Genomic DNA, 22,269 nt, shown 5'->3' with positions numbered 1-22,269 from the left:
AGACCTATCTGAAACAAAATCTTACAGACCCATCTGCTCATTGGACTTGTTGGGGAAGATACTAGAGAAATTGCTGATGTGTAGCAGGCAGTTTGGCTTCAGTCCTGGGCAGTCAGCATCTGATGCAACAGCCCTGGTGGCTGAGGTCTGTGGCTCAACCACGTACAAGTACGTAGTTGGCGTCATGGTGGACATCATTGGCGCCTTCGACCAACTTTGGTGGCCTTCGCTCTTCTCTTGTTTGCGGGAGAAAGTGTGTCCAGGGCCGCTATACGGTTGTCTGAGGAGCTATTTCGAGGATCGGGAGATCTGGCTATCCCCTAGCGAAAGAGTGGGAAAAACAATAACAAAGGGATGCCCCAAGGGTTCTGTATTAGGTCGCCTATTCTGGGACATCCACATGGAGCCACTGTTGGAAGGCCTACAACAAAGCGAAGAAGTGCTAGAGGTGATAGTGTACGTGGATGACCTCCTCCTGTTGGTTGGTGGCCGAAGCCGAGAAGACATAGAGCCATAGGAAAATTACAACTGTGGTGCCAAAATACAAAGATGACAATTTTACCAAGTAAGTCTACATATCTTTTGCTGAAAGGACAGCTGATAAGGAATCCCACTGTGAGATTTGAGGGCTTACTAGCTATTTGACGACGCGCGAAGCGCTACCTGGGAACCATCATTGACGAAAGGTGGATCCTTGGAGAACACATTGAAACCATAACCCAGAGAGCCCTGAAAGTGCTTAACAATCTTATCTCCATAGGTCACAAAAGATTTCATATTTCCCCCCATCTCATAAAGCTATATCATAACAGCATCTTAACCTCAATGGTGGGTTACGGCTCCGGAGTCTGGGGGCATAGACTCACGAGGGTAGTGCCTGCCATGACAGTGAGAAGAATGCAGAGGAACATGATATTGAGGTCTATGGGGAATACATGACATCTCCAGGGGTGGGCCCTATTAGTTACAATGGGTCTCTGTCCTTTGGTCCTCAAAATTAGGGAACAAGCAGCGTGGTACTGGGCGAAATCATGGAAACAGGGGACATACTGGGCGTAGGGTTGAGGACAAGGGTGCGATAAGGAGAAGAGGTGAAGAGTTGTGGCAGGAATCATGAGAAGAGGAAGAAACCGGCCGAAGAACATTTGAATTTTTACCAGATGCGAAAGAACGACTAGGTATGAAGTACTTCGAATCAACCTGGGCATTGTATTATTTTCTCACTGGTCATGGGCCCTACCCGAAATACCTATGTCGCTTTGGGAAGAGGGCTACGCCCGCGTGTGACTGTGGCGCATTTGAGGGTACTTCCGACCATGTGGTTTACAAGTGCCACCTTTCCAATGATGTAGAAACCACACTACGAGATCAATTACCTAACAATGACACTTACCACTTACTGAGACGTGAAGACACATTTCAAACGCAGAACAGTTTCGCATACGTGGTATCACGGAAAGTGTTGAGAGAATATCTGAGGGACATTAATTCATCATGAATCCGGTATTAACAACAAACACCAAATTTATCCAATACCCTAATCCTATACCGCCTGTGCGTGGACAGGCCAACTTACGTTATAGTTGGAATCCGCCACGTGCAGGTGTAGGGGTGGTGGTGTGCAATAACACCGAATCAGGACATGCACTGAACATGACAGAGAATAGAATTTTAGTTGGTAGGACTTGGAAGTAGGATATTAAAATAGGAACGTGCAGCGGTAGACATCACTGGCATGCCTGGTGTCAGGGGCACGCTACAGGGCTCAGCTCGGTGGGTGACGCTGAGTAGTAAGTTCGTATGTTTGCTGACACACCTGTGACGCTGCACTAGACATAAGTAGCCATTACAAACTGTAGTATTAATAGCAATAAGTTGCCCATTATAATTCTCTCCTGGCTGTAGTTCACTTGAAAACTGTAAATTTGCTGCAATTACAATTATATATATATATATAATTGTAAAAATATTTATAACGATATATTCCGCACTAATCACGTAAGGTGGTGGGTTGCACATGTATAATTATAAAGATTTGTGAATAAAGAATTTAAAGAAAAGAGAAAAAGAGAAAACCAGACCTCTGGGAAAGCAGTCTCCATGGCGCCACCGGGGGGAGATTTGTTGCCTTCCGTAACTCGGTTAAAACCGCCAGGAGAGCCTCTTCGGACTTATCCCAAAATGCTCTTGTGGCTCAGAGGACCTTGAGTGGGTTGGGAACTGCGGCGTCCTATCCCGTGGCCTTTGCGTGGCCCTGACGCTCAGTATCCCCTTGGATGTTGTGAAGCTAACACGGAAGGGCCGTCCACGCAGAACGTTAAAAGGCTAGCCCTTAACTGGATGCAATCCTCACTGGTCCGCACGGACCCACCGTGAATTATCAAAAGCTGTGGGTAAGACATGGTCGGTAATGATCCCACAGTGTGTGTGGAGGCCCTCCAGGGAACGTAACTCAGGTTTGAATGCCGCACCGTCTCGTTGATGTCAAACTCTACCCCATAAGACCCAGGCCAACATCCTTCTACATTCCGGGCCAAATTTAACGTTGCGGGTTGCTATGTCTCAAGGAAGGACGTTAATCTCCCGTCATGGTAGGATGTTAAACGCCCCAAACCCGATGCGAAAGCAAAGGATGCGTGGCGCAGGGGAAGTTGCGTTACGAGATATGCACCATCTGTCTCCTGAGTTGAGCCGCAGCGGTCGAGCAGGGAGGTGACGGCAAGTCTAACGACGAGCCGATGCTCATGTGATCTGGCTGTTGCCACTCCTCACGTCCTCGACAAAGTTAAAAGTCTCCTAACCTAAGACGAAAGCAAGGGGTGTGTGGAGCAGAGGAAGCTGCGCAAAAGCGACACAGCACCTGTCCCTGCTGGATCGAGCGGCGGATGCAGGGCGGGTGTTGCTGGCCTGGGCTGCGGCGTGCTGCGCCTGCCTGGCGCCGCTGCTCCCCAGAACGCAGGGATACGCCTCCATATGTGTCTCTGCTACCGGTGGCATGCTTTTCCGTCATTGTATCGTGTCCCAAGTCGGCAAAGTATGCCTCGCCGCGCCTCTGGTATTCTGGGGCATCTTCCTCCAAGCCCGGGAGGTGGTAGCACGGCTTGGGTGATCGGCACACCACCTGAGTAGGAGTTGGTCCTTGGCTGGTGGAAGCTCAGGCTAGTGGCGGTCGGTTACACTTGTCGATACTGGACGAGTGAAATCGGCTGTGACCAGGTACCGAAGGGGACCAGTGTCCAGGAAGATCTGCAGCGAATTGACGCATGGTGCAGGGAATGGCAATTGAATCTCAGTGTAGACAAGTGTAATGTGCTGCGAATACATAGAAAGACAGATCCCTTATCATTTAGCTACAAAATAGAAGGTCAGCAACTGGAAGCAGTTAATTCCATAAATTATCTGGGAGTACGCATTAGGAGTGATTTAAAATGGAATGATATAAAGTTGATCGTCGGTAAAGCAGATGCCAGACTGAGATTCATTGGAAGAATCCCAAGGAAATGCAATCCGAAAACAAAGGAAGTAGGTTACAGTACGCTTATTCGCCCACTGCTTGAATACTGCTCAGCAGTGTGGGATTCATACCAGAAAGGGTTGATAGAAGAGATAGAGAAGATCCAACGGAGAGCAGCGCGCTTCGTTACAGGATGATTTAGTATTCTCGAAAGCGTTACGGAGATGATAGATAAACTCCAGTGGAAGACTCTGCAGAAGAGACGCTAAGTAGCTCGGTACGGGCTTTTGCTAAAGTTTCAAGAACATACCTTCACCGAAGAGTCAAGCAGTATATTGCTCCCTCCTACGTATATCTCGCGAAGAGACCATGAGGATAAAATCAGAGAGATTAGAGCCCATACAGAGGCATACCGACAATCCTTCTAGTTGTGGTTGGCAGGAGAGCCAGCCAGTATAACTAAAGGAGGCCGAAAAGCACGCGTTTTAGCTCACGCAGGCTGGCGTGAGGTCTGGAACATGACAAGGGAATTAGAATTGAGAAACACGGACGTAGCTGGTGGAATACTTAACTTTAATCCATTAATGACGAACGTCGCTCTTGACGGTACATGATTTACAACATCAATAGAAACTGATCATGGCGCCTTGCTAGGTCGTAGCAAATAACGTAGCTGAAGGCTATGCTAACTATCGTCTCGGCAAATGAGAGCGTAGAAGTCAGTGAACCATCGCTACCAAAGTCGGCTGTACAACTGGGGCGAGTGCTACGAAGTCTCTCTAGACCTGCCGTGTGGTGGCGTTCGGTCTGCAATCACTGAAAGTGGTGACACGCGGGTCCGACGTATACTAACGGACCGCGGCCGATTTATATGCTACCACCTAGCAAGTGTGGGTTCTGGCGGTGACACCACATCCCGCCCCCACAAATCGGCGTACGGTTGTGGCATAAGGCTTCCGCCCGCCGTGGGGAGGACCCCATGTTGACGTATGTGACGAGGTGGGGAGCCTAACAACAGGCGAGGCTGTGCGACCCGCACCCTGCCATTCGGACCGCGGGGAGCTAGGAAACGCCTGAAAACCTGCTCCAGGGTGCATGCCAATATGCGGTGTATGCGCCCGTAGAGAGACAGGAGGGGCCGAAGGGTCGACCTGCATCTGGCCGGGGCACCCGACGGGCGAAGACGACATATGGTCCGGAGCGGGCAAGAGTTCCGTCTCGGAGGACAACTGGTCACGGGATGCGATCGGCGGCGCGTGACCCAGGGAGGTGCCCGGCGGTTGCAGCGACTCGTCCACTGCGGGCGCCGCCGGCGGAAGAACAGGCGACGGCGGCGGCGGCGGCGCGTCGCCATGGGGCAAAATGGAAGGCATCGTCGGTAACGCCTGGGGCTGAGGCGAGCCAGTAGATGGGTCCCCGGGGCACTGACTGGACGGCACCGTCGCTGAAAGCAGACGGCGAGCGGCAGATCCCGTGCGACGACAGAGGCGCAGCTGATTGAGATGCCGATGCACCTCACCAGAGGCCCCCAAAACCAGATACATAGCGCGTCCGAGGCAGCGAAGAATGCGCCCTTCGAGCCAACGCCGTGAACCTCGGTAGTGGCGATAGTAGACACCGTCGCCTGGAGCAAAAGCAGGTGTCTGCCACTGCACAGGAACCTGATGCGGCGGATGTAGCAAAGACATCAAGGTTCGATGATGACCGTGGAGCAAATCAGCCGGCGAGCGACCATCTTGGGGCTGAGAGCGATACGAAGACAAAAAGAGCAATAACGCGTTCTCCCGAGAATGCGACGCTTTCAACTTCAACATCTGTGACTTGAAAGTCCTGACCAATCGTTCAGCGGCACCGTTCGACTGTTGCGAAAACGGAGCGGACGTCAGATGTTGAATACCATTGGCCTTGCAGAATGACTGAAATTCTGCGGGCATAAATTGTGGGCCATTGTCGGAAACAATAGTCTGTGGAAGACCTTCAATGCAAAAGATAGCGGATAACGCTAGGATGGTGGTAGATAACGTCTTGCAAGACATCCGGACAACAAAAGGAAAATTACTGAATGAATCTACCACAACCAACCATCGAGCATTCCAGAATGGATCAGCAAAATCGATGTGTAAGCGTTGCCAAGGGTAAGTGGCTTTTGGCCATGCAAAGAATTTCCGCGGTGGTGCTGACTGTTGTTCGGTACACACCCTGCAAGAAGAGCACATATTCGTAATCGCGGCATCGATTCCGAACCAAGTACAGTGCTAACGAGCAAGTTCTTTCGTTCTCACTATACCCCAATGTCCTTGGTGGAGAAGCTGTAAGACAGACGACTGAAACGAACGTAGCACCACGACGCTGGACTGATCATTATCAGAACGCAACAGCAAAACACCACGTCGAACAAAAAGTCTCTCCTTGTGAACAAAAAATTGGCGAACCAACGGGTCCCCGATCCGTGACTTTGACAAGGGCCATTGCGTAGCAACAAAACGCAGAACGGGAGGAAGGACAGGGTCGGCAGCTGTGGCTGTAGCTACACGACGAAAATCAATCGGAAACGATTCGACCACGTCATCGGTTTCCGCATCAATGAACATGCAAGCAAATTCGGAGGAATCGAATGCCCTATCCTCAGCAACAGGCAAACGGGACAACGCATCGGCGTTTCCGTGCTTAGCAGTGGACCGATACAAGATATCGTAGCGGTACTGCGAGAGGAAAATAGACCAGCGAATGAATTTCTGGTCTGTACCTGGAGGTACAGGCTTGGTCGGACGAAAAAGCGATGTCAAAGGTTTGTGGTCTGTGATTATGGTAAAGTGACGACCATACAAGAAATCATGAAACTTTGTATCACCAAATACGAGAGCCAAAGCTTCTTTCTCAATCTGTGAATAATTTCTTTGCGCAGACGAGACCAATTTGGACGCAAAGGTAATAGGGCGATCGTGCGATCCATCTTTGTGCGCAAGCACAGCATCGATCCCGAAATCCGATGCATCCACGATCAACAAAATGGGCTTCTGGGGATCGAATGGCGTAAGGCAAGTATTGGAAAGCAACGCCGATTTCAACTGGCGAAAGGCGCGTTCGCATTCCGTCGTCCAGACGAACGGAACACCTTTACGGCGTAAGCGATGAAGCGGAGCTGAAATGGAAGAGGCGTGTGGGATATAACGGTGATAATAATTAATTTTTCCCAGCACACTCTGTAGCTGCTTCAAATTCTGCGGCGAAGGCAAGTCTTGTATGGGACTGAGGTGCGTTGGACTTGGATGTATGCCTTGGGCATTGATTACATGTCCCAAGTATGGCAAGTCCCGAGCAAAAAACACACATTTGTCCTTCCGCAAGCGAAGACCATTTTGTCGCAAGACCTGAAATAATGTTCTGAGATTGGCCAAATGTTCTTCTTCCGTCATTCCGGAGATCACAATATCGTCCAGATAATTTGCTGCAGTAGGGACCGACGCACAAACAGTTTGTAGATATTGCTGAAACAATGCAGGGGCGGATGCACACACGAATGAGAATCGTTTGAATTGATACAAACCAAGATGCGTGTTAACCACCAAAACGCGCTGGGATTCTTCGTCCACCGGTATTTGAAAGTACGCATCTGCTAGGTCCAACTTCGAAAAATATTTACCCGGACACAGTTTATCAAAAAGATCTTCCGGGCGGGGCAAAGGAAAAGTTGCAATCACTAGTTGTGGATTCACTGTTGCCTTGAAGTCCACACAAAGTCTCAATTTGCCGGAAGGTTTTGGCAAAATTACTAAGGGTGACGCCCAGAGAGAAGCCTGCACACGTTCAATTACACCTTGTGATTCCAAATCGTGTAATGTTTTTGCGACCTCATCACGCAATGCGTGGGGAACATTGCGCCCTCTGAAAAATTTCGGTTGCTCGTTTACTTTCAGTTCCAAATGTGCTTTATAGTTCTTAGCGCAATGTCTGCAAATTCTTCACGTAGACGAGAAACACTGTCTGAAGGCACAGTCTGGTTCACTGATAGGACATGATTTACTATAGACAAGTTAAACAACTGAAATAAATAGAAACCAAACAAGTTCACTGCAGAAGAAGAAAGCAGGACGTAAAATGACGCAAGTTTTGTCTGTCCTTTGTGTGTTGCAAGAAGGCTGCACTGTCCTAACACAGGGATACGTTGACCTGAATAGCTGCTTAGCTTAACATTTGCGGCACGCAACGGAGGTGTGCCCAGCAGTTTGTAAGTGTCTTGATTGATCAGTAAAACTGCAGCTCCGGTATCGAGCTGGAAAGGTATCACTTTGCCGTTACTGACCAAGTCCACAAAAAGTTTATTGTCCTGCTGACGACAAGAGCGACTCTCTCGTGCAACGTGAACTGACACTGGTACATAATCACTTGCGACTTGACGGCAGTTCCGGCGATGTCGATGCACACTATTTTTGGGACGAACACAGTCACTGTTAGAGAGAGTGGCACTGGGCGGAGTGGAATGAACTACATGAATTTCCATGAGTGAAGTTTCGCGACCCTGAGTATCCTTGGTTTGATTCCGATTCCGGCATGAAGCAAAGGGACTGGAACGGTTTTGAGCTTTTTCTGGCAAACACTCTGAAGATGTCCTTTATTATTATAATAAAAGCAAATAGCTTGGCGTGACGGGCAATTCTCACGCGAATGTTTAGTAGCACACCGCGGGCATGATTTGATCACTGCATTAGCTTGCCTGCGAGGCACACGTGGCTGAGAGCTTGGCGGCAGCGGCGCGGCCGGGTGCGAGAACTGTTTACTGTTCCGCGCTGCTCGCCCGGCGGGCCGGTTAACCTGACACACTGCTGGCGAAGTTGTAAATAATTCCTGAGCAAAGTCAAGTGTGTCCTGCCGATCTAGTATGTCCATCACTTGTTGAAGAGAGGGATTTACTAGTTTCAAAATCTGTTCCCTTATACGAACATCAAAAACGTTCTGTCCAATTGCATCACGCACCATAGTATCTGAATAAGGGAGTCCAAATTGACACTCAAAAGCACAATCCCTAGTAAGGCCTTGCAAGGTTGCAACCGACTCCCGATTAGTCTGACCTGCCGTACGTTTTGTACGAAAGAAGGTATACCGTTTGGCAACTACATTCACTGATTCTTTGAAATATGCATCTAATGCAGACAAAATTTCTTCGTAGGACAGAGTTGCGACGTCGCGTCGGGGAAATAATTCGATTATCACACGGTACGTGGTCACACCTACCGACGATAACAAAAAAGGCTGCCGCTCGTTACCTTGAATTCTGTAGGCGGCGAGATGAAATCCAAATTGGCGTGACCACTCCGTCCAGCTTTCCAGTGCAGCATCAAAAGGTCGAATAGTGGGTGCAACAGCGTGTTGCGGCTGCGTTAGCGGTGAAGCGGCTGCTGCTGCATCGTTTGCATCGCACATTGACCCTGGACGAGCTGTCCAAGGGCATCCAGTAAGGCCTGCGTCTGCTGATTCTATAAGCGATAAAATTCGGACAGTATATCTGGAGATTGTGGCGAAGCCATTACATAAGTAAATCAGGGCAATATCGATAAGAACACTTTTACTCTCGTCGCCAATGTTGTGGTTGGCGGGAGAGCCAACCAGTATAACTAAAGGAGGCCGAAATGCACGCGTTTTAGCTGACTCAGGCTGGCGTGAGGTCTGGAACATGACAGGGGAATTAGAACTGAGAAACACGGACGTAGCTGGTGGAATACTTAACTTTAATCCATTAATGACGAACGTCGCTCTTGACGGTACATGATTGACAACATGAATAGAAACTGATCATGGCGCCTTGTTAGGTCGTAGCAAATAACGTAGCTGAAGGCTGTGCTAACTATCGTCTCGGCAAATGAGAGCGTAGAAGTCAGTGAACCATCGCTAGCAAAGTCGGCTGTACAAATGGGGCGAGTGCTAAGTAGTCTCTCTAGACCTGCCGTGTGGCGGCGCTGGGTCTGGAATCACTGAAAGTGGCGACACGCGGGTCCGACGTATACTACCGGACCGCGGCCGATTTAAAGGCTACCACCTAGCAAGTGTGGTTTCTGGCGGTGACACCACACTTCTTCCCACGAACAATACGAGACTGGAATAGAAGGGAGAACCGATAGAGGTACTCAGGGTACCCTACGCCACACACCATCTGGTGGCTTGCGGAGTATGGATGTAGATGTAGACGTAGATGAAACGGCGCGTTGAAACCGGCAGCTCTGAGGGGTCCTTGGTCTAGGGGCGAGGCCGGTGGGTGAGCTGCACTTAGTCCCCCCTTCCCAATCCAGAGGAGCCGGTCCACTGGTCAAGTGTATGATGGCTACAGATGAGACAAGCGATTCCGGTCCACCCATAACGGCTTCGATGCTAGCCGATCTTTCGCCACAAGATGGCCTGGGTCAGGCACTGGAGGATTACATGAAGAGTCACACAAGGAACACGCAGATCCTTGATCACAGCATTAACAATGGGAAAACAAGACAGGCCGCTGTCCAGGGCATCAAAAGTGAGCTGGGTGCATGGGCAATTGCGAATCTCAAGCTATAAGCCCGTATTAAAGAGTTTGAAAAGGAAAATGATAGGTTAAGAAAGCAACATGTGAAAACATGGGCTGGTGTAGCTGCACAAGCGGCATCAAAGGCCCACTCAACAAAGGTTTCCAAAAGGCTGGACACAGCGGTCATCTAAGATCCGTGCCTGGCCAATACGTCAAAAAGGTGCAGAAAAACAACAGTAAACCCATCCAGAGAACATTCAAGGTAAATAGAGTTAAAGCAACCAAGAATGTAGTTATTGTTGATGTTGCCACAGAGCTGGATAAGAGTAAACTATTAGCCAATCAAAAGTTGTGCAAGTCCCTCAAATGCAAACCCCCCTGGAAATGTAACCCTTTGGTTATCCTATATGATGTCCTCACGTCTCTAAAGGACGATGACTTATGTGAAATCATGTATCATCAAAATTTAGACGACATGGACGTTAACAACTTTATGAAAGACTTCAAGTTAAGGTTCTGGACAGGACCGAAAGACCAAGATGTTAGTATACTCCATCACGTCGCGTGAACAGAATACAGCTAAAATCGATGAATCTCCTCACTGACCTCGGAGCCCTGCGTGGCCTCATTAAAATGGTTTCTGACAGGAAAGGTTTGACCTCGATTAAACATACATGCAGTCTCTTTTAGTAAATGGGCGTATTGCGCTAGATTGGAAAAAGACCTGAATAAACGTGGGACACATCAACACGCACAGTAGCTGTTTGGTCATGCAGGAGCTGCAAAGGGTAGTGGAGGAGTGGAGGCTGAATGTAATCTGCCTGCAGGAGCTATACTTCCTTTATGGCTTCCACATGGCAGGAAATTTATACCAGAGAAGAGCCAAAAGCAGCTCTAATTGTAGCAAACAAAGCTCTACGGGCCACAATCCTAGCACAACTAACAGCTACCCACTGCAACGTCGTGGAACTACAGTTAAGTGCGGGGCTAGTCTACTTCGTCACCATGTACAGTCGTACTCAAAAGTATCCGAACGACCTGAATTGCATTTCGCCTGATTCACATGCAACCCACAGAACGCAGCTGTCTAGCAGGTCCTCTAATGGCTCCTTGGTACAGTCCTTTGACTATTAAACATGGCTCCAACAAGTCACCACTAGAAAACTCGGCTCTGTATCGCAGTATCTTATGTAAATGTAAAGTAATACCACGATACTACAAATATCAGGGAACACCTTATTAGAGATAAGACTGTCCTTAAGGCTTGTAAGCTCACATTTATTGCAATAAATGACATACCTGAAATGTTACCAATCTCATTATTACGTCAGATAGGTAATATACGTAGTTAAGTTCGACGTATTCATGGCTTCTGCTTCAAAGTGACATACCGTACTTGTCATTTAATCCAAAATTATATTAAAAATTTAAATTATTCACGAGCAGCTAGTTGAGAATATGTATGAACTTCAAATCATACGACGAACCATCTCGTTCTGCATTTCGATTCAAACCCAGGTCATGCAGACTAAGATTTCGTGACTGACAGAAACTAACAGTCATTCCTGACTAGGCATACAGAGAGTGATATACTTCGATTTTAGACAGTATCATTTAGCAAATATCAACTTTAAATTACATAACGAAAACATTTTTAACGGAGGCGAATTCCTACCCAGCATCTATTGTCCCTGTTAACCAACTACGAGAGATGTTAAATATTGCTTCTTCACAAGTAACTTACTTGAAATGCCGTGATGTAAAGCTTTGTGTACGACTTGGGATGCGAAGCCAGAACCTAATCAGATTGTTATCGAAGCACAATCAACTGTGACATATCGGATTTTCTCGGCAGTAGCTAGATGTTTTAACTGAAATGACGAGACGAAACATTAATTTTTTCCTTCGCAGGACTCCAACCCGGCATCTATCGCTGTTATATGATAGAGGAAACAAACGTTAAATATGGGTTTATTACATCAGCAGCGACATGTGAGCAAGTTTGAACTAGAAATAATATGACGAAGAGTTCAGTGCTGACTGGGAATCGAACCCCACACATATTCGTTGTTGACTACACACAAAGAGACGTCAGCTACAGAATTTTTCTCCACCAGCAGCTCGGAATAACATCCTTGATCTTAGAAGGATCTCTCAAATAGTTCTGTGTCTGACTGGGAGTCAAAAACGTCAGATATCGTTAGTGTTGACAACGAATTAAAATGCATTAAAAATCAAAATTATTATCCATCAGTAGATATGTGTTCTCATGCTAGAGCTTGATAATACAAAATGAAAACTTTAGTGCCGGGCCAGCATTCGAACCCATTCACGCGCAATATGTGGAGATGTTGAGGAATCTGCAGTTTTGAACAAACATCAAATTGTAGTCGAGCTGTATTGTCTCGAAGGGACCAAATTCCGCGTTGATGGCGGTCTGAGTTGCATTCCAAGTTCAGAAACAATTTTATCGACATACAGAAGCTCAAATAAAAGATGGAATAAGGGTCCTGTGACCGTTCATAGCGTTTGTTTCGTCACTATAAATAAATAACTAGTATACGAAAGGTTACTGGTGACAGAGTTCCCACATTTCGCCACTCCTGACTTTCTTGTGGTGCAACCTACTTGGTAGAGAAGGAATATCATGTTTAATATGAATTTCAGACCACAATGCCATTGTATCTTCTTCACTTGGCGTAGCCAGAAGACAATAGAATCTGTCTCTCCCTATTAAAAATCATGGGCAGAAGTTAGAATCGAACCCAGGCCTTCATCATAGGAAAAATATCATCAGTTCAAGAGACCACCAAACCACCTTCAACATGACCCATATTTCTTTCACAACACCGTTCCGGCACACTCGTTGAGAATTCTGACACACAGGCTCCCTGTAGTGTTCTGCAGCATGTTCAGTACATATATTTACTTGGTTTACCGAATCGCCATGAACTAGCTGCCTCGGCTACCCAGTGCATACATTCGACTCTATTTTGTAATCACCGATATAATATCATGTAACTGCCACTTACACCGAACCGGCAACAGTTACGGTGTCGATTTGTTGAAAACGGCGTGCAGTGCAAGAGAAAAGCTGTAACTGTCTGTGTCTCAGAAGTATTGATCCGGCCATATGCTTATCTCTCAGCACTGTGGAATACGGTAGTTCTGGAGGAACTATTGCTAACTACTAGAGATGCTGCAGGTAGAGGGCAGCTAGTAGCGTCACGGTAAGTGTCACGCACCGTATATAATATGTCACGAGTTCCATTTCATTCGCTGCTATTTTTTTTTTTAATTGCAGTTCTGCTGTCTGCTGATGTTACCAATTTAATGGAACTTTGAACATAATTACCTTCACATCTCAACACAAAATCGAGGCATGTGGAAAAAGGGCTAGCTTCTACGACATTTTGTTCTTTTCAGGTTTAATGTACGGCCAGGCAGCAGAAGCATCTCGAAGCTTTTGTACCAAGTATGGTGAGAGCGCATCGTGCCAAAATAGTCAGAAAAGTATTTTCTACATTAGCTGTCGTCTGGTAGTGGCATTTAATTCTTCTTCAAACCTTGTTCGACAGCGTTAAGTCAGAACAAGTTTTCTAGATGCATGTAATCAATAAACTGCATGTGCAATGTCAGACTGTTATAGATCACATCAGAATTCGCATATATCTTTGATGATTAATTTCTATCTCATGTTTAGTATTGTTTTAACAACACTAAAAGAAACCTTACGAAAATTGTGCATTGTTTTCAAAGAAATGAAATGAAACTACCCACGATAACCTTAATACGAAAGTCTGCTTAGATAAAACTGAGTATCTGTCCTCAAGCGTGCCTCTGTCGGCACGAATTAGTAAAATATTACTCCCTTAGATTGCATTTGGGTCTGTGTTTAATTGGTATGCTGTGTCATACTCAACAGGTGTGCAAATCTGGCATACGAAACATTTGATTTTACTTAGTTAACAATCCGATTACGTGTTGGGTTCGTACCTCCGTCACAGAACTTCACATCATGCACTTCATCTTTAAATGAATAGTCCGCAGCTCGTGGTCGTGCGGTAGCGTTCTCGCCCGGGTTCCCGCGTTTGATCCCGGCGGTGTCAGGGATTATCTCTGCCTCGTGATGACTGGGTGTTGTGTGATGTCCTTAAATTAGTTAGGTTTAAGCAGTTCTAAGTCTTAGGTGACTGATGACCAAAGATGTTAAGTCCCATAGTGCTCAGAGCCATTTAAACCATTTAAATGCAAACACACTTTGTTACTTCTGAATGGAGGTATATCAGACATCTGTCGTGGTTAGTTAACAGGGATGAAATGGTCTTGAAAGGCGTCCCTGTTTATTACAAAAACTGTCGTCCTTTATTTTCAAGTTTAGATTTGGTTACTGATATTGGAGAAAATTTCGGTAATTCATGACTCTTCACGGCTAGTCAGCAATATGATAGATTAGATTGAATTAATACTTGTTTCATAGTTGTTTCATAGATCATGAAAACGACGATTTGTAATTATGAGGAACGTGTTATTTTAATGAAAGATTTCTTTACATACCGGTATTCAATTTCTTTACAACAATTTCTTTACTCTCTCTCTTGTTCTACTTTATCTCTCACTCTCTCTCACTCTCTCTCTCTCTCTCTCTCTCTCTCTCTCTCTCTCTCTCGCACACACACACACACACACACATTATTTTTTTATTTTTATTTTTATATGGTGTTCTCGACTATCGACGAGGCACGAAATCGTCCGTGAATGAGTTTATTAGGTTTGAGTACAGTTACGAAAGAAATATAAAAACAATTATGAGAGTTACTGATTTATGCTGTTCAGTTTGCAGTCAGTTCTGAGTATTATTAGTAACTAAACTCCAGTCCAAAATCCTGGTTACAGAAACGCGAATCAGACGCATTACGTATTCCAGGCCATCGCAGCCGCGTCTTTGAAAGGCCAGCTGTTGTCACTACCCAGTCCGCTGTAGGATCACATTGGTTCGTTTCGCCCTGCTAGTAGTGTAACTGAGATTTGACAAAAAGGCAAGGTATATCTGACAACTCTTTGATCGACGAGTTACATCCTGGTGTGCACGGAATTAAGCCTCAAAGTTCACTTGATTTTTCCTGTAATTTCCATTAAATAATCTGAATTATTATCGTCTCAGGTGTAACAAAAGGTTGTAAATTTACGGTTTTCAGCCCAGGAAAGTTTTAGACATTAGACATTATTGACCTCGTAAAAGAAATGCGCAGCACATACCTTTTCGCTAGCTCTGTGCTCACGTGCTGACCTCTGAAAAAGCGTCTGTTGTGGTATGCGGTTCCAGTCTCGCTGAATGTAACGTTTTAATCCCTTCTGTGAAAGAGCTACAAGCTGTCAGATCAAACATCGATAAGGAAATCGCAAGAAAATACTTTCAGCTCATAGTGCAATGGTGAAAAAATTGCAATGCTGCACAACAGGTAACGCCTCTTTTGCTGCTGACAAGGAAATTTTGGGTCTCTAGGAATACATAACTTTATTTATGAAATGCCAGATTTGCATACCTGTTGACTATGACACAGCATACCAATTAAACACAGACCCAAATTAAATCTAAGTGAGTAATATTTTACTAATTCGTGCCGATAGAGGCACGCTTGTGGACAGATACTCAGTTTTATCTGAACAGACTTTCGTCTTAAGGTTATCGTGGGTAGTTTTATTTCATTTCTTTTAAAACAGTGCACAATTTTCGTAAGGTTTCTTTTAATGTTGTTAAAACAATACTAAACATGAGATAGAAATTAATCATCAACGATAAATGCGAATTCTCTGCTGTGATCTATAACAGTCGGACATTGCACATGCAGTTTATTGATTACATGCATCTAGAAAACTTGTTCTGACTTAACGCTGTCGAACAAGGTTTGAAGAAGAATTAAATGCCACTACCAGACGACAGCTAATGTAGAAAATACTTTCTTGACTGTTTTGGCACGATGCGCTCTCACCATACTTGGTACAAAAGCTTCGAGATGCATCTGCTGCCTGGCCGTACATTAAACCTGAAAAGAACAAAATGTCGTAGAAGTTAGCCCTTTTTCCACATGCCTCGATTTTGTGTGGGAGATGTGAAGGTAACTATGTTCAAAGTTCCATTAAATTGGTAACATCAGCAGACAGCAGAATCGCATTTAAAAAAAAAAAAAAAAAGATAGCAGCGAATGAAATGGAATTCGTGACATATTATATACGGTGCGTAACAGTTGCTGTGACGTTACTAGCTGCCATCTACCTACAGCACCTTCAGAAGTCAATAATAGTTCCTCCAGAACTACCGTATTCCACAGTGCTCTGAGATAAGCGTATGGCCGGATCAAGACATCTGAGACACAGACAGTTACAGCTTTTCTCTTGCACTGCACGCCGTTTTCAACAAATCGACACCGTAACTGTTGCCAGTTCGGTGTAAGTGGCAGTTACATGATATTATATCGGTGATTACAAAATAGAGTCGAATGTATGCACTGGGTAGCCGAGGCAGCTAGTTCATGGCGATTCGATTAACCAAGTAAATAAATGTACTGAACATGCTACAGAACACTACAGGGAGCCTGTGTGTCAGAATTCTCATCGAATGTGGCGCAACGGTGTTGTGAAAGAAAAATGCGTCATGTTGAAGGTGGTTTGGTGGTCTCTTGAACTGATGATATTTTCCTATGATGATGGTCTGGATTCGATTCTAACTTCTGCCCATGATTTTTAATAGGGAGAGACAGATTCTATTGTCTTCTGGCTACGCCAAGTGAAGAAGATACAATGGCATTGTGGTCTGAAATTCATATTAAACATGATATTCCTTCTCTACCAAGTAGTCCTTAGGTTGCACCACAAGAAAGTCAGGAGTGGCGAAATGTGGGAACTCTGTCACCAGTAACCTTTCGTATACTAGTTATTTATTTATAGTGACGAAACAAACGCTATGAACGGTCACAGGACCCTTATTCCATCTTTTATTTGAGCTTCTGTATGTCGATAAAATTGTTTCTGAACTTGGAATGCAACTCAGACCGCCATCAACGCGGAATTTGGTCCCTTCGAGACAATACAGCTCGACTACAATTTGATGTTTGTTCAGAACTGCAGATTCCTCAACATCTCCACATATTGCGCGTGAATGGGTTCGAATGCTGGCCCGGCACTAAAGTTTTCATTTTGTATTATCAAGCTCTAGCATAAGAACACCTGTCTGCTGATGGATAATAATTTTGATTTTTAATGCATTTTAATTCGTTGTCAACACTAACGATATCTGACGTTTTTGACTCCCAGTCAGACACAGAACTATTTGAGAGATCCTTCTAAGATCAAGGATGTTATTCCGAGCTGCTGGTGGAGAAAAATTCTGTAGCTGACGTCTCTTTGTGTGTAGTCAACAACGAATATGTGTGGGGTTCGATTCCCAGTCAGCACTGAACTCTTCGTCATATTATTTCTAGTTCAAACTTGCTCACATGTCGCTGCTGATGTAATAAACCCATATTTAACGTTTGTTTCCTCTATCATATAACAGCGATAGATGCCGGGTTGGAGTCCTGCGAAGGAAAAAATTAATGTTTCGTCTCGTCATTTCAGTTAAAACATCTAGCTACTGCCGAGAAAATCCGATATGTCACAGTTGATTGTGCTTCGATAACAATCTGATTAGGTTCTGGCTTCGCATCCCAAGTCGTACACACAGCTTTACATCACGGCATTTCAAGTAAGTTACTTGTGAAGAAGCAATATTTAACATCTCTCGTAGTTGGTTAACAGGGACAATAGATGCTGGGTAGGAATTCGCCTCCGTTAAAAATGTTTTCGTTATGTAATTTAAAGTTGATATTTGCTAAATGATACTGTCTAAAATCGAAGTATATCACTCTCTGTATGCCTAGTCAGGAATGACTGTTAGTTTCTGTCAGTCACGAAATCTTAGTCTGCATGACCTGGGTTTGAATCGAAATGCAGAACGAGATGGTTCGTCGTATGATTTGAAGTTCATACATATTGTCAACCAGCTGCTAGTGAATAATTTAAATTTTTAATGTAATTTTAGATTAAATGACAAGTACGGTATGTCACTTTGGAGAAGAAGCCATGAATACGTCGAACTTACAACGTGTATTACCTATCTGACGTAATAATGAGATTGGTAACATTTCAGGTATGTCATTTATTGCAATAAATGTGAGCTTACAAGCCTTAAGGACAGTCTTATCTCTGATAAGGTGTTCACTGATATTTGTAGTATCGTGGTATTACTTTACATCTACATAAGATACTGCGATACAGAGCCGAGTTTTCTAGTGGTGACTTGTTGGAGCCATATTAAATAGTCAAAGGACTGTACCAAGAAGCGATTAGAGGACCTGCTAGACAGCTGCGTTTTGTGGGTTGCATGTGAATCAGGCGAAATGCAATTCAGGTCGTTCGGATACTTTTGAGTACGATTCCACTTCCTATACGGAGGAAATTTCGAAGATTTCTTGGATCACCTATCACGAATCACCACAGCGTTACGATGGCGAAAGACCATCATAATTTCCCATATGAACGCTAATTCACCCCTATGGCACAGCAGCACTAGGAATGCAAATGGACAAAAGGCTGAAGAACGACTTATGAACTCCCAACTAGTTGTGGTAAACGGACCGGCGAAGCCCCCAGCTATAGAGGTGGAGATGGTATTGGAAGTAACAAAGATGTCACCCTGTCAACACCCAGTGTCATTAGCAACATTAAAAACTGGAGAGTTCTATATCAAGTCACAACAAATGAGAACAATCTGATCCTTTTCAGACTAATTGTTGAGGAGTGCGGGCTGGTGTGGCCGTGCGGTTCTAGGCACTTCAGTATGGAACCGCGTGACCGCTACGGTCGCAGATTCGAATCCTGCCTCGGGCATGGATGTGTGTGATGTCCTTAGGTTAGTTAGGTTTAAGTAGCAGGGGACTGATGACCACAGATGTTAAGTACCATAGTCCTCAGAGCCATTTGATCTATTTTCTTGTTGAGGAGTGCACTGGGACATGGGGAGGGAGGTTCAATTGAAAGTATGCGTCAGTCTGAAAGACAGGGGAGGAGGAGGTACTAGCAGTGGAGTGTCGTCTGGCAGGAAAAACAATTCTGGTTATAGCGATACTGGGAAGCCAAGGATGTTTTCCAGAAAGGACAAAAGGAGGTAAGGGTAAGATGTTGGGAAAGACATGTGCTGCACCAGCTAGCCACTGACCCTTGGGGAGTCCCCTGTAAGCTTGTCAGGGAAAAAATAAGATCTCCCGCAGCTCTTTCTACCATCAGTGATTGCGGCCGAGTGACAGAGGCCTGACAGGAGGTTGCCGAGCTCCTCCTTCGGACTCTGCTGCCAGATGATGAGGAAAACGAAGACACTGAAATGCAGCTTCAGATCCGCAGGGATGATCTTGATAAGTACACCAAAAACACCGTGGTGTACCCCTTCTCGGAGGAAGAAGTGGCGCCACATATCAAATCTCTAAAAAGGAGGAAGGCTCCAGGGCCAGACGGCGTAGTAGCGGAGGTTGTGCAATTTCTCGCCCCTCAGCTAATTGCACCTCTTACAAGGCTTTTCAGTGAGTGCCTAAGGCTTGTCAAATTTCCGAAAATTAATGGGGCTATGTCCATTAGACATCAGGATAAGAGAACAGGCAGCACGGTACTGGATAATCAAAGGGAAGACTGAAAAGACCAGGGAGATCGTGGAGTCACAGGTAGGCGACTAATTTGCAATTAGACGAAGGGAGTAGGAATTGTGGAAGGAGTCATGGGAGAATGAGTAAACAGAGCGGAGAGTATTTCAACTGTTGCCTGATTTTAGGGAGAGACTACAAATGCGTTACTTCGAGACGGTAGAGGTCTGCTGCACTTCCTTACCATATCCGACATATATCGATTTGGGAAACGGGTTGCACCCGCGTGTAACTGTGGCGCTCAAGACGGCACACCCGGCAACGTCATTTATGAGTGTCAAATATACGACGATGTCTGCTAAATTGGGACATCAACTACCGAACCGAGATACATATTCCCTGCTACGACGTGGTGATACTTATCACGTCCTCAATACCTTGGCAAACGAAGTATCACAGAAAAATCTGAGGGAATTCATTAGGGACCATAACGGTCAATGAACAAAAAACCGATTAAGACTGAGGTGCTCCTGCCAAATACCCCCAGGTGCGGAGTGGCCGATCGCCGTTACGACCGAGAGCCACTGCGCCTCAGGATTGGGGACAGGTGTATAAATAACATTAAGCTGATACAGCACTTCGATTCAGATATTAGGTATTAGTAGTATAAATGAGAATGTAGATACAAACTGACAACACTAACACGACTGGGGACGGCGGTGACTTGGAGTAACTTAGGCCAGCCCAGTGCCAGGGGCACGCCCACTGGAATTAGCCCGGTGGGCAGGCCAAAAACAGTAGGTTTGTAATATTTCTGGCACACTTGAAACGCTGTAGAATAGACTTAGTATTTGGTAGAGCAGATAAAGAGATTTGAATTAACCTTGTACATAGCAATAGTAAGAGCCATCAACTAACATATAAGCTGCAATTGTTGTTTGTATTAATTTAAGGACCACTAATTAGGTAGTGCGTTATTTTGTATAATTATCATTGCATTGTATGAATAAAGATTTTAAAAAAACCAGAGCTCTGTCTCTCGTCAATATGTACTTTCAGCATGAAGACGACATTGAGCAGCATCTGAATCATCTCACCCGGGTAATCACGGCGTTGCGGGGCCGAAGAGTGATTGTGACTGCTGACATAAATGCAAAATCCCTAGTATGGTTCAGTGGAATAAGAGACCCAAACGGAGGTCGGGCAGAAGAATAGATTATAGTTTTGCAACTTGTGGTAAGTGGAAGTCCGGTAACACACCCACCTAACACTCACCATACCTAACGCCGTAAGCATTGTGAGAAACATGAGAGTAGAAGACAATGCCACCCCAAGTGGCCACAATCTGATAACATTTACAATAGGCGACGGAGTGGCACTGAAACATGGGGTGGAGGGTGCAATTGAACTACCACACCACTGACTGGAAGCACCTAGTAAGGGAGTGCGACATTCCTGCATTACTTGAAGGTGACTAATACCAAGATATAAATGTGGATAGGTACGCCAAAGAGCTGCTGAGAGCGATTAACAGATCACTGAAAGCAGCCGTACCAACGAGGAGAAGGGCCATAGCGGCCTCCCTGTCATCATAGTCTGCTGAACTGGAGCCTATGAGCCAGCCCATCACAAAAGTAAGGAGGCACTACTAGCGCAGTGTTGTCTATTAGGAAAGGCAACGATGGTTTCAACAATATAGGTAATTACAGGAAACATTCGAGAGGGAACTTCAAGTTGTTAGATGTCGAAGTTGGGAGTGGTATGTTGTAAATCAACTAACTACCGATCCATGAGAAGTGCCCTCTATGTTGGTGAGAGAGAAGATCGGCTCTCCAATGGTGATGTCCAGACAAGCATGGGGACACGATGATAGAATTCTGGTAAGAAACTACTGAGGTCCTCCTCTGGTCCCTGTTGCCTGATGACAGTGAGGAAGGGAAAATGGAGGGCAAGCGCCAAATGAGAATAGTTGATCTTGTAAGATAAACAAACGGTTGGGCAGTATATCCCTTGTCTGAAGAGGAGGTGGCTGCCGAAATAAAATCTTTAAAGAGAGGAAAAGCTCCTGGGACAGACGACATTGTCGCGGAGGTAGTGCACTTCCTAGCCCCTCAGTTGGTAACACCACTTACCCAACTGTATAGTGAGAGCCTGAGATTGCAAAAATTTCCCAAAATCTGTAAAACCACTAAAGTGGTCATAATAAAGAAAGGACCTGAAAAGGGCCAGCTGAGACCAAGTCATACTGTCCGATATGTTTGCTAAATGTCTTCGGAACACTATTCGAGAAATTGCTGCTTGATAGACTGGCTGCAAGCCGAGTGCTGTGCAAGATGACTGACAGGCTGTTCGGCTTCACGCCTGGGCAGTCGGCGGGTGATTTAATCGCCCTGTTGGGCTAGGTCTTTGACTAAGCCCCGTGCAAATACATGGTTGGCATTATGGTGGATATCAGTGGCGCCTTTGACCACCTGCATTGGCCTTCGTTCTTCTCCTGTTTACGGGAGAACGAGGGTCCAGGGCCGCTATACGGTTGTCTGCGAAGTTACTGCAAGGATCGGGAGATCTGCCTATCATCCCCTAGGGGGAAAGTTAGAAAATCGATAACAAAGGGATGGATGTCCGGAGGGTTCCGTGTTGGACCCCTTGTT

This window comes from Schistocerca gregaria, chromosome 3 (genome assembly GCF_023897955.1).
Source record: "Schistocerca gregaria isolate iqSchGreg1 chromosome 3, iqSchGreg1.2, whole genome shotgun sequence".
In the NCBI taxonomy this organism is placed as follows: domain Eukaryota; kingdom Metazoa; phylum Arthropoda; class Insecta; order Orthoptera; family Acrididae; genus Schistocerca; species Schistocerca gregaria.
This window is presented reverse-complemented; position numbering follows the sequence as displayed.